Below are 17,127 nucleotides of genomic sequence, written 5' to 3'. Positions count from 1 at the left end.
TATTATGGATGTGATGTAAGAGACACCGTGATGATACTTTATATGATTTGTCGACTTGTGTGTGTGACTGTTTCCTGGGCACACATGAGTATTGTTCATTCAATTTTATCGTTAAAATTGGGTGTGACAAATTGGTATCAGAGCCGTATTGACTGTAGGACGCAAGCCTAGTTAGAAAACGGTCGATTTAGCATCTTTGCTCCTCTGGTTTCTTGCTTACTGTCTTATTCTTGTTATTTTATTAAAACATTTATGCTTTTCATACATTAATCTATTATTTAAAATTGTTGATTCTAATTCTATCTCACTTTAAATCTATAGATGTCTCATAATCCAAAGACTGCTCGCCCAAGCACCGCCGGCTGTCGTACCATGTTCACCCCGCGTGCCCCATAGGCGGAGAGGGAGATTGTGATCATCTCCGACGACGAGGAGATGGCTACACCGACGCCTACACCTGCTCCTACACCAGTCGCCGTGCTAGTCTATCCTGTTGTAGCTACACCTGAGGAGTCGACGGCTACTTCCCCTACACCTGCACCATCCCCAGCTGTTCCCATGGTGGAGGAGGAGATTGGCTGGAAGTGCAAGTACTACTTCAAGCCAGCCCTAGAGACAGCCTACTACCACACCCTCCTCACTCACGTGCTGGACGACTACTACCCCGACTTGCACGCCTCCATCAGCTACCACTGCGCCGAGTACTAGCATCCATTGGAGGCTACCTTCTGGAAGGTAGAGCTGGTGGTCACCGCTTGGAACGATATCAAGAATGGACATGAGGTGGAGACTGTCCACTGTGCCCCTGCCAGGAGGGCCCATGCTTTGGATGGCATGGAGGATGCAGCACAGAATGCCTACATCCACTACCATGGTCGTCGCTTTGTGGCCATGAGGGAGGATTGCTTCAGGTTCCTTCCTCGAAATGATCATGATGGTGTTTGGCAGGTTTTGGCTCCACCAGAGAGTGACCCAACTTTGGAAGCAATGGTGCAGCATATCCACGCTCTGCAGGGGGTGGATGAGGAAATCAAAGAAGAACTGCGTGCATCTCAGAGGGCTCAGAGACGCCTCCAGAAGCAAGTGGATGAACTTCGAGCACAACTTGGGCAGCCTTCCATCTACAAGAAAAAGCGCCAGTCCTTCACCATGATTGACACCGCTCCATAGGTGTTAGGTGCCTTGATCTAGATTACCACGTCGTTAGTTCGTGTTTCTTATTTAGTCTTGTTGGTCTTGTGAACTTGGTTGATTAGATGTTTAATTTGTGAACTTGGTTGATTTGGTATTTTGCTTGATTGCTGGAAGTTTGTGGGCATGTCCACAACTTCCTTAGATTGGAACTTTAAGTTTAGAATGAAATCTTAATACAGATGTTTCGCTTTATCTTATCTCTGCTGTGCTGATTTCTGGAGCAGCCTGTGTTCTTAATCTGATATCTCGAAATCTGGGCTATCAAAAATTTTGAAATTTTTGTGGAGATAACTAGACCTCTGTATCTTTCAAATGTCTCTGGAATCACATCATTAGCTGTTCAGGATTGTGAGATCTAGCTGACACAAGTTGAAGTTCCTGCACTGTCTGGAACCCAGAACAGTTTCGGTTTAGCTCTACTTTTGACTATGTGTGTGTCAGAATCTGTAAAAGTGATCTAAATGAAAGTTGTAGCTGATTTCCTAAGCTTTCTAATAAATCTTGGTGCACCTCTGTTGCATCTCTGAAACTCGAAATATAACAGTTTTACTGAACTGCTAAATTTAAATCTTGTCCAGAAATTTCTCAGCATTGTGTCTTATCTTTTGTAAGCTCTCTATAATTGGAAAAATCTCTAAATTTTGCACATTTGTTGGAAAACAGATGGCCGCAAGAGGAGGAAGACGTAGAGGCCATGGTCGTGGGCATGATGCTCTCATAAATCCACCACCACCGCCACCTGTGACCATGGAACAGATATTGGGAATGCAAGCGTAGTTGATGCAGGCTATGATGCAGCGCTTGGACAATGAACCTGCAAGAGGACCACCGCCTGTTCAGGTTAGAGATAAGCATGGAGAGTTTATGAAAGGTCGTCCACCGGTGTTCACCCATGCCTCAGACCCTATGGAGGCAGATGATTGGTTGCGTGCTGTGGAGAAACAACTAAACATAGCACAATGCAATGACCTTGAGAAGGTGTTGTACGCTTCCGGGCAACTCCAAGGAGCTACTCAGGATTGGTGGGAATCATTCTAGTTTGGACGTCCCAACAATGCTCCTGCTATCACTTGGTAGGAATTCAAGGACAATTTCCAGTCATACCATATTCCTGATGGACTAGTGGAACTGAAGCAGGAAGAATTCCGATCCCTCAAGCTAGGATCAATGACTGTGGCGGAGTATCGGGACAAGTTCGCACAACTATCACGCTATGCTCCAAATGATGAAGCGGATGACAAGGATAAGCAACGCTATTTCCTCAAGGGACTCTATGATGGACTACAGCTCCAGCTGATGTCTAATACTTACCCTAACTTCCAGTCTTTGGTGAATCGCGCTATCGTGATTAACGATAAGCGCAAGGAGATGGAAGCTAAGAAGAGAAGGCTCCAAGGGCAAGCTTCTGGAAGCAACACTCGCCCACGTGCTTATCCCCAACAAGGTTTCCAGCAGAGGAATCAAGGACCAACTCACCAGGGAAACCATGGTCAGTATCCTCAGCGGAACCAGTTCCAGCAATGCCCTCAGTACCAACAACAGTTTGGGAATCAGCGTCCCCCGCAACAGACCAACAATCCTGCAACACGCCAAGGAGTGCCCAACAATGCTCCTGTGAAGAGTGGTGCACCCAACAATCCCAATGCCTGCTACAGATGCGGAGAAGTAGGTCACTATGCTCATCAGTGTCCTAAGAAGCAGAACCAACAAGCACCTCAGAACCAGACCAGCAGTCAGAACTTCAACGCTCGACCACCTCACACTGCGAAGGTGAACTATGTGTCTTCTGATGTAGCTCAGGAGACGCCTGAGGTCATGTTGGGTACGTTCAGTGTCAACTCTATCTCTGCTACCGTACTTTTTGATTCTGGTGCTTCGCATTCTTTTATCTCCCAAGCTTTTGTTAGAATGCATAGCATACCTTTGTGTGCCATGAAAAAACCCATACTAGTAAATTCCCCGGGAGGTAGTATGCCCGCTTCTTATTGGAGCCCCTCAACTAGCATTTCCTTAAGGGGGGTAGACTTCAAAGTGAAGCCTATTGTGTTGAGAACAGTGGGAATTGATCTTATTCTGGGAATGGATTGGATGAAACAACACCGGGCAGTGATTTAGTGTCAGGAGAAATCTGTGGTTGTGACATCACTCAATGGAGATAGAATCTGTGTAGAAGTGGTAGTGCAAGCTCAGCCTACAGCCACAGTGAATCAGCTAGATGGTGAAGTCAATGAACAAGATCATGTCGTGGAGGAGTTCCCGGATGTCTTCCCCGATGACTTGCCAGGTATGCCACCTGATCGAGACATTGAATTCATTATCGAATTATTACCTAGAACTGCACCAATAGCTAAACGTCCATATAGAATGGGAGTTAATGAATTAGAAGAGCTTAAGAAATAACTAAAAGAGTTGCAAGAAAAAGGTTTCATACGCCCCAGTTCTTCCCCATGGGGGGCACCTATGATATTTGTGGATAAGAAAGATGGTAGTCAACGGATGTGTGTGGATTACCACTCACTTAATGAGGTTACAATCAAGAATAAATACCTGTTGCCTAGGATTGTTGATTTGTTTGATCAGTTGAGAGGAGCACATGTGTTCTCCAAGATTGATCTCCACTCAGGGTATCATCAGCTTAAGATTCGAAACTCGGACATACCCAAGACAGCATTCACTACACGGTATGGGTTATATGAGTACACCGTTATGTCTTTTGGATTGACCAATGCACCTGCATACTTCATGTATCTGATGAATAAGGTGTTCATGGAGTTTCTGGATAAATTTGTGGTAGTATTCATAGATGACATACTAATATTCTCCAAGACTGAAGAACATTCTAAACACATAAGGTTGGTCTTGCAAAAGCTTAGAGAACATAAGTTGTACGCTAAGCGGAGCAATTGTGAGTTTTGGTTAAGTGAAGTCTCTTTTCTGGGTCATGTAGTCTCCAATGGTGGAATAGCAGTGGATCCAGGCAAAGTGCAAGATGTACTGAATTGGAAACCACCAACAACTGTAAGTGAGATTCGTAGCTTTTTGGGATTAGCTGGATATTACCGAAGGTTCATTGAAGGTTTTTCCAAGCTAGCCAAGCCCATGACAGCTCTGTTGGAAAAGAATGCTAAGTATGTATGGTCGGATAAATGTCAGACAAACTTTGAAGAGCTAAAGAAGAGATTGACTGCAACTCCAGTATTAATCTTGCCCGATTTAAGCAAGAACTTCTCTATATATTGTGATGCACCCCGTTTGGGTCTTGGATGTGTGCTTATGCAAGAAGGAAGAGTGGTTGCATATGCATCTAGACAACTAAGGAAGCATGAGTTGAATTATCCCACTCATGACTTAGAATTAGCAGCTGTGGTTCATGCTTTGAAGATCTGGAGACATTATCTAATTAGACATAAGAGTGATATCTATATTGATCATAAGAGTTTGAAGTATATCTTTACCCAATCAGATCTGAATCTGAGACAACGTCGTTGGTTGGAATTGATCAAAGACTATGATTTGGAAGTGCATTATCACCCGGGAAAGGCAAACGTCATAGCTGATGCACTTAGCAGAAAGAGCTATGCCAATGGACTTCAGATAACATCTATGTCAGTAGAGTTGTGTGCTGAAATGGAGTATCTCAACTTGAGCCTAGTCACTAATGCAATGGAATTGGTGATAGAGCCTACTTTGGAACAAGAGATACGCAAAGGTCAATTGGAGGATGAAAAACTTAAGGAGATAGCAGAGAATGTAGTGCTTGGAAAGGCACCCGGATTCAGAATGGATGAGAATGGTACTCTTTGGTTCAGGAAAAGGATATGTGTACCTAAAGTGAAAGCTATCCGAGATGCAATTCTGCAAGAGGCCCATGAGTCTGCTTGCTCTATACATCCCGAAAGTACCAAGATGTACTTGGATCTCAAGGAGAAGTATTGGTGGTATGGTTTGAAGAGAGATATGGCAGAATATGTGGCTTTGTGTGACACTTGTCAAAGAGTGAAAGCTGAGCATCAAAGACCTATAGGGTTACTACAACCAATGAAAATTCCTGAATGGAAATGGGAAGAAGTTGGTATGGATTTTATTGTAGGACTGCCTCGCACTCAAAGAGGCTATGATTCAATATGGGTAATAGTGGATCGACTCACAAAGGTTGCCCACTTTTTACCGATCAAGACTACCTATACTGGTGCAAGACTAGCAGAGTTGTACATGGAAAGAATAGTGTGCTTACATGGTGTTTCCAAGAAAATTGTGTCGGATAGAGGCACTCAGTTTACATCACAATTCTAGCATAAAGTACATAGATCTTTGGGGACAAAGTTGAATTTCAGTTCCGCTTACCACCCGCAAACTGATGGATAGACTGAAAGGATCAACTAGATTTTGGAAGATATGTTGAGAGCTTGTGCACTTCAGTATGGTGATAGTTGAGATAAGAGTCTGCCTTACGTAGAGTTCTCATACAACAACAGTTATCAGAAGAGTCTCAAGATGGCACCTTTCGAGGCGTTGTATGGGCGTAAGTGTAGAACGCCTTTATTCTAGAATCAGACTAGAGAAACTCAAGTGTTTGGACCCGATGTCCTTAGAGACGTGGAAGAACAAGTGAGAATGATTAGAGACAATTTGAGAATAGCTCAGTCCCAATAGAAGAGTTACGCTGATACTCGTAGAAGAGAGCTGACCTTCGAGATTGGTGATTATGTGTATTTGAAGGTGTCACCAATGAGAAGTGTGAGAAGATTTAATATGAAGGGAAAGTTAGCACCAAGATATATAGGACCTTTTAAGATCCTAGAGAGACGTGGAGAAGTAGCTTATCAGTTGGAACTGCCTGAGAGTTTGGCAGGTGTGCACGACGTGTTCCATGTTTCCCAATTGAAAAAGTGTTTGAGGGTACCAGAAGAGCAGATTCCTTTGGAAGAACTTGCTGTCAAGGAAGATCTTACTTATGAAGAGTATCCGATAAAGATCTTAGAAACTGCCAAAAGAATTACCAGAAGCCGAACTGTAAAGATGTGCAAGGTGCAGTGGAATCGATATACGGAGGATGAGGCTACTTGGGAAAGAGAAGAGGATCTGAGAAAGACTTATCCCCAACTGTTTGAGTAAGCAACCACCCGAATCTCGAGGACGAGATTCATCTTAAGGGGGGTAGAATTGTAACACCCCAAAAATTACATTCTTTTAAAAATAGCTAAATTGATTTATTTATGCAAATAGGTGTGCATTAAAATATAGGAAAATAGTGAATTTTGTGGAATTAAAATTTAATATAAGGTTAGAAATTTCTTGATGCATACATGTTGCTGCATATCTAATTTTGTGATGATTGATTTTGATTCAAAGTTTAAATGAATTCAAAACCTGTTTGAAAACACTTTTGGAAATCTATTTGGAAAAAGAAAAAAAATGCAAAATCCCTTTTTCCCTCCCTTCTTGATTTTCGGCCCGTGGCCCAGCTCCTTCGGCCCGCTGGCTTTCTCCTCCGCACCAGCCGCCAGCCCAGTCATGCGCCTCGCTCAGCCCAGCAAGCCGCGCCAGCCCCGCTCGCCTCCCCCTTGCGCGCTGCGCGGCCCAGCACCGCTGCCGGCCCAGGCCGAACGGCCTGGCAGCAACCACCGTCGAGCCTTCCTCGCGCCCGTAGCCGCTGACCGGTCGGCCCCGCCCGTCAGTGCTTCTCCCACATCCATCCCGTGCTCGAGCCGTGCGGAACCACCTCTACAGCAACCGCCGCCGCTCCTGGCGTCATGGGAGCGTCGCCCCCGCTCCTCGGCCTCGATAAAAAGGAGCCGAGCCCCCCCCGCGCGCCCCCTGCTGCTCCCCGCTCCTTTTTCTTCGCACTCGCCGTGCACGGAAGCCATTGCTGCCAAGCCGAAGGTGGCCGGGAATCCGCCGTCCACACCTTCGCACGGACCGCTGCCGCCGAGCCTCCCCTTCCTCGTTTTTCCCCACAGTGAGAATCCCCTGGCCTCCCTCTACCTTCTGGTACCGCTAGTTTCATTTTTCTTGGCTTCTAGATGCCCTGGCCGCAAGGTCCGCAAGCTTTGGCCGCCAGCCATGGCGGACACCGCGCTACCCGCGTCTTCCGGGTGCCGTATCGGCATGGCCGAGACCCCCTACTTCCCCCGCCTACCCCGATGCTCTCGGTTTCTCATTTGGTGAACCCTAGCCCACTAACCGCGCGTGCCTGAGACCTCCGCACCACCGGCCATGGTGCTTTGCCGCCGGCGTTACTATGTCGGCCGGGTCTCTCTCTCTTCTCTCCCCCGGTTCGATTCCAGCCGTCCGTTTTCCGATCAGCGGTCGAGATTAGAAGATACCTCTTCGGAGGTCAAATAGCTAAAGAGACCCTTGGTTTTCATTTAATTGAACCCGCAGTCCAAGGCGTAGTTCCCCGAATGCGCATTCTCGTTTGGAAGACGTAAACTTCACGGCTTAAGTCAAAAATACGTTTTCAGTATTTACAGAAATGCCATTTGAACTGTTTCACTTATAAAATTGTCGTTTTAGCTCCGAATTGATCCATTCAAATCACGTTAGCTTCGTAATTCCATAACCTACATGTTAGAACCACTGTTAGTCAAGTTTGGAACTTTTTAAATTCATGGTTAGATTTAATTAAATATATTGCTATAAGAAAACCCGTTTAAATCATAACTTTCGCATTTTAGCTCCGTTTTTCATGAATTTCGCGTTGACGTGATCGTAGCGAGACGTAGATTATTTTCACAAACATTTTATCTTGTTTTCTATACTATTGGTGCACTGTTCTAATGATAGGAATGTTGCTTTGCATGAATGCTTTTGGAATGTTGTATGTTGCCATGTTGGTCGCGTTCAGACAGTGAGGAGAACGTTGGAGATCAGGAATTCTTCGATGACCAGCAGGACCAGCAAGAGTTTGTGAACCAAGGAAAGTATAGCATGGGCCTTCCTTGATATCCTATTTCACTTTAATCAGTTACTCATTTTCATGTGTCTAATTTTGATACCCGTAAGGACATCCTAGTGATTGTTTATCCTGTTCCTTGTCTCCTTTGGGTTAAATGCATATGGGTAGATTGCTAGTGCTCTAACTGAACTTGATCTACATGATGATGAATGACTCTATGGAACTAAGAGTTTAACATGGTATATAACAACTGTTCCATAGGGCGAAGGTGCAAATGACCTTCGATCATGTTGCTCCCAGCCCTCCATAAGGACTTATCTGTCGGCAAAAGCTGGGACTGACAGTGCAACCAGGAGAGCCATATGGCTCTGACTTTAGCTCAGTAATAGGATCTTTTCTAGCTAGTTAGAGGTTACCTTTTGGTGCAAATGGGGCTTGCGACGTTGCGTATAGGGCTGCCTCTGTTCCTATGAGTATAGCCGCGATGGATATGTGCCATAGGAAAGGGGGGTTCCTACATCTGCCTACCAAGGAAACCTAGTGGCCCTAACTTGTTAGAGAAACCTATGAAATGGCTTCATAGTGTACCCTGCCCGCTCACCTTGGCAGTGACATGGGAGTAATTAACCCGGGCATATGGGGATCATGACTCGCGGTGAATGTGCACCACCTCTGTAGAGGGTAATAAACTGTTATAACAGCCGTGCTCACGGTCACGAGCGGCCCAGAAAACTCACAGAATAACTGGATACTTGTTGATGATCATTTAAGATGTTCTATGATGTTATATGAGACACTTGACCTTGATATCTGTTCATATGGGGTTAAATGGGAGCTTAAGCATAACTTGATAATACCTGAGAATAAAAGCTTGACTTACTAAAAATGCTAACTGCAGTAAACCAGTGTCAACCTTTTGAGCTTCATAACCCCATGTTAGCTTGTTAAGTACGGGATGTACTTACACTTGTTTATTTTCTTTATTTGGATAAAAATCCCGGATGGGTAACAGATGACAACGTGTATGTGGATTTCCCGGATGATTTTTAGGCTTGTGGTCAACCAGTTGACCTTTCCTGTGATGAAGCCCACGAGAGTTTATTATCTTTTATTTTTCCACTGTGTGATGTAAGACTAAGTTGTATTATGGATGTGATGTAAGAGACACCGTGATGATACTTTATATGATTTGTCGACTTGTGTGTGTGACTGTTTCCTGGGCACACATGAGTATTGTGCATTCAATTTTATCCTTAAAATTGGGTGTGACATTTTGCAATCCACTTCTTTAATTCCTATTGTTGGTCTTCATAAAGGATGTCAAGGGAGTGAAGATACTTGACTGTGGCCACTATGGTGTACTCTGGTGTTCGCTGTCCAACTTTCTCCAGAGCTTCAATCTTCTCTCTCCATATTGGTGTAGTCTAGTCCACAACAGGGAAGAACCTTGCATGGGTGTTCTCAACCTTTGCTTCACAATCCTAGCAAATATCAGTGAGAGCCTAGCATGTTGTGATCTAGCATGTGTCACTTAGCTCTGTTCCATATGCTAGGATGCACTAAGTCCTGTATCCAAGGCTTAGTGTATGCTATGTGACATGCAGGTGTACCTCACTCTTGGGCATACCATCCTCCTCATACTCATGTCCATAGTAGATAGGAGGCTTAGTAACACCCAAGCGCTGGAGTGTCTCCCAAAGGAGCTGTGAAAAACCTCCGTTGGTCAGACAGTCCGAACGAACCCAATTGTCCTCCATTGCTGCAAAAATTCCAACACTAGTTAGAAAGAGTTTGCAACACAAATGAGTATTACTGTCGACAGAATATCATCGGCAGTCCACCGAGGGGTATCCTGCGATGGTAGATTGATCGGCAGAGGAGCGTGTAATGAAGAACAAGAAGGCAACAGAGACACACGAGTTATACAGGTTTAGGCTATCAGTACAACGTAATACCTTACTCCTGTGGTCTGTTGGTTTGTATTAGCTATCATATGATTTACCATGATTTTGTAGGGGGTCCCTGCCCGCCTTATATAGTCCGGGGGGCAAGGTTACAAGTCCCTCGGACTATATACAAGAAACACGGGATCGTGCATATCCTATCAGATTACGTGACATCTTCCGAATATCCTTCCCATGCCTTGCGGGAGGTGCCGGGCAGAATCATGCCCCGCAAGGCTCCTTCTCATGGGTTGGATCGCCCCTGGAGGCGTAGCCCATGTGACCTGCTATGGGTATCCGGGGTCATACCCCCCACAGCTAGTCCCTGAGCGCCTTGTACCCATTGAGCAACGCCGTCTTGAACTTTTCCGAGCAGGTGCGAACAAAAACCGAGCTATCCAAATCATGGTCCGACCACCATAATGAATCATCGATCAGTTGTGAGCAGCTGTCGAGCAGCGAGCACCATCGCCGACCAGTGTGTTCCGAGCTTGGCTTGTCATAAGGGTGTAAGGAGCTCAATTTCAGAATTGAAAATTCCTGCGCGGTAAAATAAAGTGTGCCCACTTAGAGTCCGACCACGAGGTTAAAGAAACCTTGGTTTAACTTTTAGAGGCTCAGAGTCTTTCAGAAAAAACAAACACATTTGCTGCGAGGTGAAGTGTGCCCACTTAGTCCCCGAGCCTGACAGTAGGTGGCGTAGTCACGTGGTGCCAGGCTTAGAAAATATTGAACCAGCCGAGCAGGTAGCCAGTCCCCGAGCGTAGCCTCGAGATGAAAAACAAGACACATTCACCGCAAGGTGAAGTGTGCCCACTTAGTCCCCGAGCCTGACAGTAGGTGATGTAGTCACGTGGTGCCAGGCTCAGAAAAAAGTAATCCACCTGAGCAAGTAGCCAGTCCTCGTGTGTCGGGCGTAAATATCGGATAAATCAAACCATGGAGAAAAAATCAGAGTAATGGCTGTGCAGCATCGGGTACTAAGCCTCATTAAATTGTGGAGAAATCGGTGAATATGTGGTGGCGATAAATGAGCAACGTGGGCTACTGTTGCGTGATAGCCCAATTTGTGGCCCATTAAACCGCTTTGGTGGAGTTGAAATAGCACTAATGGCGAGAACGGTTTCCCAAAAACCCTTAGGCGCAATGAAAACTGGAGGAAGTGCTTTATAACCGCGCTGCCACTTACATCGCCTCCTACCTCACTCAGTCTGCCTTTCTTCCTTCCTTCACAAACCCTACGCTCCACATTCTGCACCATCGCGAGCACTCACCTCCAACCCTGCTCCAATTCGGAGAGAATGGCGCTGAAAAAATGAGCCGCAAAGCCGAAGAAAGTGGCCACCGGAGCCAGCTGCGATGAGGAGTGGGTGCCGTTGAAGACGTCGGTGGTGGATCTCAATAAGATGGTGGCGGCGGGCGTTCTCCCAGACCGCCTCACTGCTGGATGGCGGCCAGCTAGTGGTGAGCCCTTCCCAACACCACATACTGATGAGGCTGTAGTATTTGAAGATTATTTCTAGCGAGGATTAGGGTTTCTTGTCCACCCCTTTTTGAGGGATCTTATGGAGTTTTGGGCGATTAGCCTCTGTAATCTGCATCCCAACACCATTCTGCATGTGTCTATCTTTATCCATTTCTACGAGGTGTTTCTCGGTGTTCTTCCGCACTTCAACCTCTTCAGGCACTTGTTCTGTCTAAAGAAGAAGGGGGCAGCGGTTCCAAGGTGGTCGGCGGCGTGTACCTACAACTCAGGGATGGGATGGCCAGCGAATATATCAGTGTACCGCTAAATACCTCCCTTAAAGGTTGAAATGCCAGATGGTTCTATATCAAACAAAGTCACCCAATGATTCGATGCGACGTCCACCACATCCTAGTTAATCATAGTAACTGGTCGGAGGGACCCAACAATGCTGACATGGAGCAGGTAATGGAACTTCTGGACTTGATTAAGGGCGTGGAGCTTAGGGGTGAACTGGTGGCAGCTAGCTTCATAGTGCGGCGCGTTCAGCCCTGCAAAGAGAGGGCCCACCCAGCATTTGACTATAAAGGTGACAATGATGGTACCCGGGAAAACACAGACCGGCTGACGAAGAAAGAAGTAATAGACCGTGCCATGGACCTATTTACTTCCAATGTCTCATTCAGTTGGCCAAAAGGAACGAAGGCTTTCAACTGTACCAATCCCCCTCCTCAGGTAACCCTTTCACCTTGCATTTTTTAGGCATCAATTTCTGAGCAAAGGACTGACTTACTTATGTAAAGATCCATTCGCAGGATAGGGCAATATACTTTTCAAACATGCCGAGAGCAGATTGGCCGAAAGGAGTGGACATTCAATGGCTGCTACAGTCCGAAGAGGAGCAGAGCACCTCGTCGGATAGTCCATCCCAAGCATCGGAGAAGATCCATGGGAAAAGACCGGCAGTAGATGAGCCGGTCCAAAAAAGGAGAAAAACCGCAATCTCTACTGCACCAAAATCGGGCGGCATCTTGCTTGGAGAAGACCGAACCGCATGACCATGAAGAAACGCTGTGCTGGAGTGGTCGGACGATGATGAGGACCAGGTAGTGCATCCACCGATCATGAAAGAGCCATCTACGGATGCTGAAGCTCCCGAGCAGTAGACGGGGAGAAGCTATGTGCGGGCAACGACAGTCGTCCCAGCAGCGCAGACGACCAAAGTCCCCGAGCAGCAAGAGGGGATAACCGTAGAGCAGCACATAGAGGCGGCCCCAGGGCACCAAGCAGAGCGGCACTTTGTTGTAGAGGAGCAGGAGTCCTCCCATCAGGTGGAACAAGCAGCAGCGCCTAGGGGGATCAGGCAGGCATCGCCGGTTCAAGAAATTTAATCGGAAGACCAAACCGTAAGTATATTTGCCTTGGGGTAATAATATTGTTCTTTGAATTTTCTTGATTACTAAAAAACCGATACTACGCAGGCGATGCTGAGGCCCGTACCCTTAGTAGAAAAAATGGCAACTACCCCTATCCAGGAGTCCCCAAGTGCTCGGCCAACAGAGGACGGGCCAGCTGCCGCTACGAGCGGTCTTGGCGACGGTGAATCATTGGCGCGCACGACAGGTGCATCGGCGATCGCGACTGAGGCTACGACTGAAAAGGTCAGTACTTTGGAAGCAGAAACTACAGCTATTGTTGATGCACCGGTGGCTGAGGATGCAGCTCCATCGACGGCCGAGGAGCAACCTTCACCACCCGCAACGATGCCAGGAGTGGTCGGAGTAGTTGTCTGACCACGCAGTCCCCCAATGGTGCCTCAATCGACAGCGGAGGAGGACGAGGTTGTGGAGATCGAGCGTGCCGCGCCCAAGCCCCAGTCCATCCGGATTCTCCGAAAACGCGAGGAGGAGGTGGTAGTTATCGAGGAAGAAGACACCACCAGGGAGATAAAGAGGTTAAAATCCGCCGCTGGTGTTATGACACAAATCGAGGTGAGTACCGCACCTGAAACACTGATATATGTTGTTGGAAACCATGACTTATCTCTAGCTTTGTTCATCCGTAGGGGATAGCTCGAACAGCCGAGCAGCGGCATCAACTGATGAAGAGGATGGAACGCCTCGCCGAGGAAAACAAGAAGCTCCGAGAGGCGTTAAATCTTTCGGAGAAGAATATTAAGAGGGCCCAGCGTGAGCGGGACCTTGTAGAGTCTAACTCACTTGACCTTGAACATCAGGAAGGGGTTCTGTCTGAACAATTAATGGCTGCATCCGAGCAGCTGTAGAAGAAGTCCGAGCAACTGGTGATTGTATCTGAGGAGCTAAAAAATATGTCCGAGCAATTGGGCAAGAAAACCGGAGAACTCAAAAATAAATCCGAGCAACTCGATCGGAAATGCCAGCAGTTCGAGGATGTATCCAAGCAGAAATCCGGTATGCCTTACTACATAATGTACTTTGCAATTGTTTGTCAATCCGCTGTTATGATAACTATTGTGCTTGCAGAGCAAGACGTAGAACTCGGCCAGCTTCGCCAGACCGTTGAGCAAATTCGACAAGAGAAAGCGAAAGAGTCGGAGCGAGCAGCCAAACTGGCTGAAGAACTAAAAGGTAGATACCCCCTGATCGAAAGTAATGTTGTAGTACTTTTATGGTATGATGAACCATTCTAATTTTTGTAGATTACCACCATAAAACCAAGGCACAATTCGATGTGCTAGTACAGGAAGCCAAAGTCCAGAAAGACAATTTCAAAACTATATCTGCTGCAATAGCACCAGTACTCGACTGCGTCGACATTGAACCGGCACCCCATCCTAACAGCAGGCAGCAAGGGCTAGACACCATCATTCAGAGATGCAAGGCAGCGTGGGAGAACTTCAAAAATTTCAACCGTGACGCCGTTTTGACTGCCGCTACTCATGCCCTTGCAGTGGTTCGGTCCCACTATCCGTCTATCGACATCCAGTCGATTGGTGGTGGGTTCACAGACGGGCTGAGCGACGCGCAAACCTAGCAACTGGAGGATGATGTTGAAGATGCGGCGAAAATGCTTGTCGGCGATATAGACCTGTTTGGCGAAACAGAAGCTGGTGGCAAATCTTAACGAACTGCTCGGATACTGTTGCCTGTACTACTTACTTTATTTAGCGCTAAAGAGTCGTTTGTATTAATAACCCGACGCTGTTATGCATAATATAAGCACTGTTTGATCAGTTAGTTTTAACTAAACCTGATGCTTTAGCTAGCCCGTAATTCGCAGGGCACGTAGCCCGTGTGTATGTTGGAAAAACAAGCGTTACCATAGGACCGTAGCCTACCGCTCGATACGCAGAGCACGGAGCCCATAGCACGTGTGGTGGGTTGTTAGAGCCTTGGTTTCCTCCATAATTATCAAAGCAAAACTCATGCCGCCCAGCGGTGGATTTGAGTAACTTGTCGAGAAAAATAGTTAAAGTGGCGTCCGAGCAGTTAGTCTATGCCTGAAATCTAGGCCTTGATTAGCCCATAGTCCATAACGTCGAGCGCAGAGACCCTGACACGTGTAGGATTCACAAGTATGACCAAGGAAACGCAGCCGACCAACCGAAACACAGAGCGTGGAGCCCCTTAGCGCGTGCAGGAAGTAATCGGAGACTGGGTCTTCCCCATAGAAAATAGAAAAGACAAACGTGTGTTGCTTGGCGAGCTATGTTACGAAATTTGGAGTGCAAAAAATCGCTGTCATTTTTAGGAGGAAAAACTTATGTAATTCGGAGAAAACATAATAGGCGATTTTTGGAGAAATCGTGTTCGTCGATTTTTGGAGTTATCGTGTTCGGCGATTTTTGGAGTAATCGTGTTCGGCGATTTTTGGAGTAATCATGTTCGGCGATTTTTTGAGTTATCGTGTTCGGCGATTTTTGGAGTAATCGTGTTCGGTGATTTTTGGAGTAATCGTGTTCGGCGATTTTTGGAGTTATCGTGTTTGGCGATTTTTGGAGTAATCGTGTTCGGCGATTTTTGGAGTTATCGTGTTCGGCGATTTTTGGAGTAATCGTGTTCGGTAATTTTTGGAGTTGTCGTGTTCGGCGATTTGGGCATACTTGGCGAGCGTATTGGAGGTCGTCACGGAGTGGCATATAGCCCAATAACGGTAAGTGAAGCTTATAATGGAGCAAAATTATGGAGACCAGAACTTTATTAATATGAAAGTAAAGAATACATATCTGTGTGATTTCAGGGGTAGAAACGTATAAGGTGCTCTATGTGCCAGGAGTTGGGAACATCGAGTCCATCTAAGTCACATAAGCGATAAGACCCTGGTCGAGTAACACCTTTTATGACGTAAGGGCCCTCCCAGGGTGAAGACAGCTTGTGAAGCCCTTCGGTTTTTTGTTTCCGACGTAAGACAAGGTCGCCGATCATGAACGAATGACCTTTGATGTTACGGTTGTAATACCTCCGCAGACCTTCGAGGTACTTGGATGTGCGAACGCAAGTAATCAAACGTTCTTCCTTAGCCCGATCAATGTCTTCTATCCGAATAGCTACGGCTTGCTCTTCATCATAATTTTCTACTCTGGGTGCTCGGAATGCAATATCCGCTGGGAGTATGGCCTCTGAGCCGTAGACCATAAAATATGGAGATACGCCGGTACTACGACTAGCTTGAGTGCGTAGTCCCTAGACCACAGCTGGTAGTTCTTTGAACCATCTGCCTAGATGCTTTTCTTATTTCTGATAGAGCCTTTTTTTGAGGGCGACGAGGATCATACCATTAGTCTGTCCTACCTGGCCGTTAGCTCTAGGATGAGCAACGGAAACATATTTAACAAAGATGCACTGGTCTTCGTAGAAGTCCCAAAAATGATGGCCGGGAAAAGTTGTCCCGAGGTCGGTGATGATGCTGTTCGGGAGACCTAATCTGTGTACGATGTCTTCAAAGAGCTTGACTGCTTTCTTAGTAGTAGCTGCGACGAGTGGTTTGTACTCAATCCACTTGGAGAACTAATCAATGGCGACGTACACATACCAGAAACCTCTTGGCGCTGGTTTGAAAGGTCTGATCATATCCAGTCCCCAGCAAGAGAATGTCCAGGAAGCTGGAATGGTCTATAGTTCCTATGCCGGTACATGTATTTGCTTGGCAAAAAACTGACAACCCTCACATCGACAAACAAGATTTTCCGCATCAGAGATGGCCGTGGGCCAGTAAAAACCTACTCGGAAAGCTTTGCCGACTAGTGTTCTCGAAGCCGCGTGATTGCCATAGGAACCAGAGTGAATTTCGGCGAGTAGCTTCACACCATCGTCTTGGATGATGCACTTCTGCAGTATCCCTTCCTTGGCACTTTTCCTCATCAGGCTACCATATACCAACACGTAATGCTTACTTCGGCGAATTAGTCGTTTGGTTTCGATTTTATCGGCGGGTACTTCACCATTGGAGAGGTATTTGATGAACTGTTCCCTCCAATCGGTGACCAGCGAAGGTATCGTGAGTACCAACTGCTCGGCAGGGGGTACTTCTACAACTTCCTTATCTTCTTTAATGGATGGTGTCAAGAGGTCTTGAACGAAAACCCCTGGTGGAACCGCGGTGCGAGAAGATTCTATCTTTGATAGCTGGTCGGCTGGTTGGTTTTG

The sequence above is a fragment of the Miscanthus floridulus genome, chromosome 13, assembly GCF_019320115.1.
Source record: "Miscanthus floridulus cultivar M001 chromosome 13, ASM1932011v1, whole genome shotgun sequence".
In the NCBI taxonomy this organism is placed as follows: Eukaryota; Viridiplantae; Streptophyta; class Magnoliopsida; order Poales; family Poaceae; genus Miscanthus; species Miscanthus floridulus.
Note: the sequence above shows the minus strand (reverse complement) of the source record.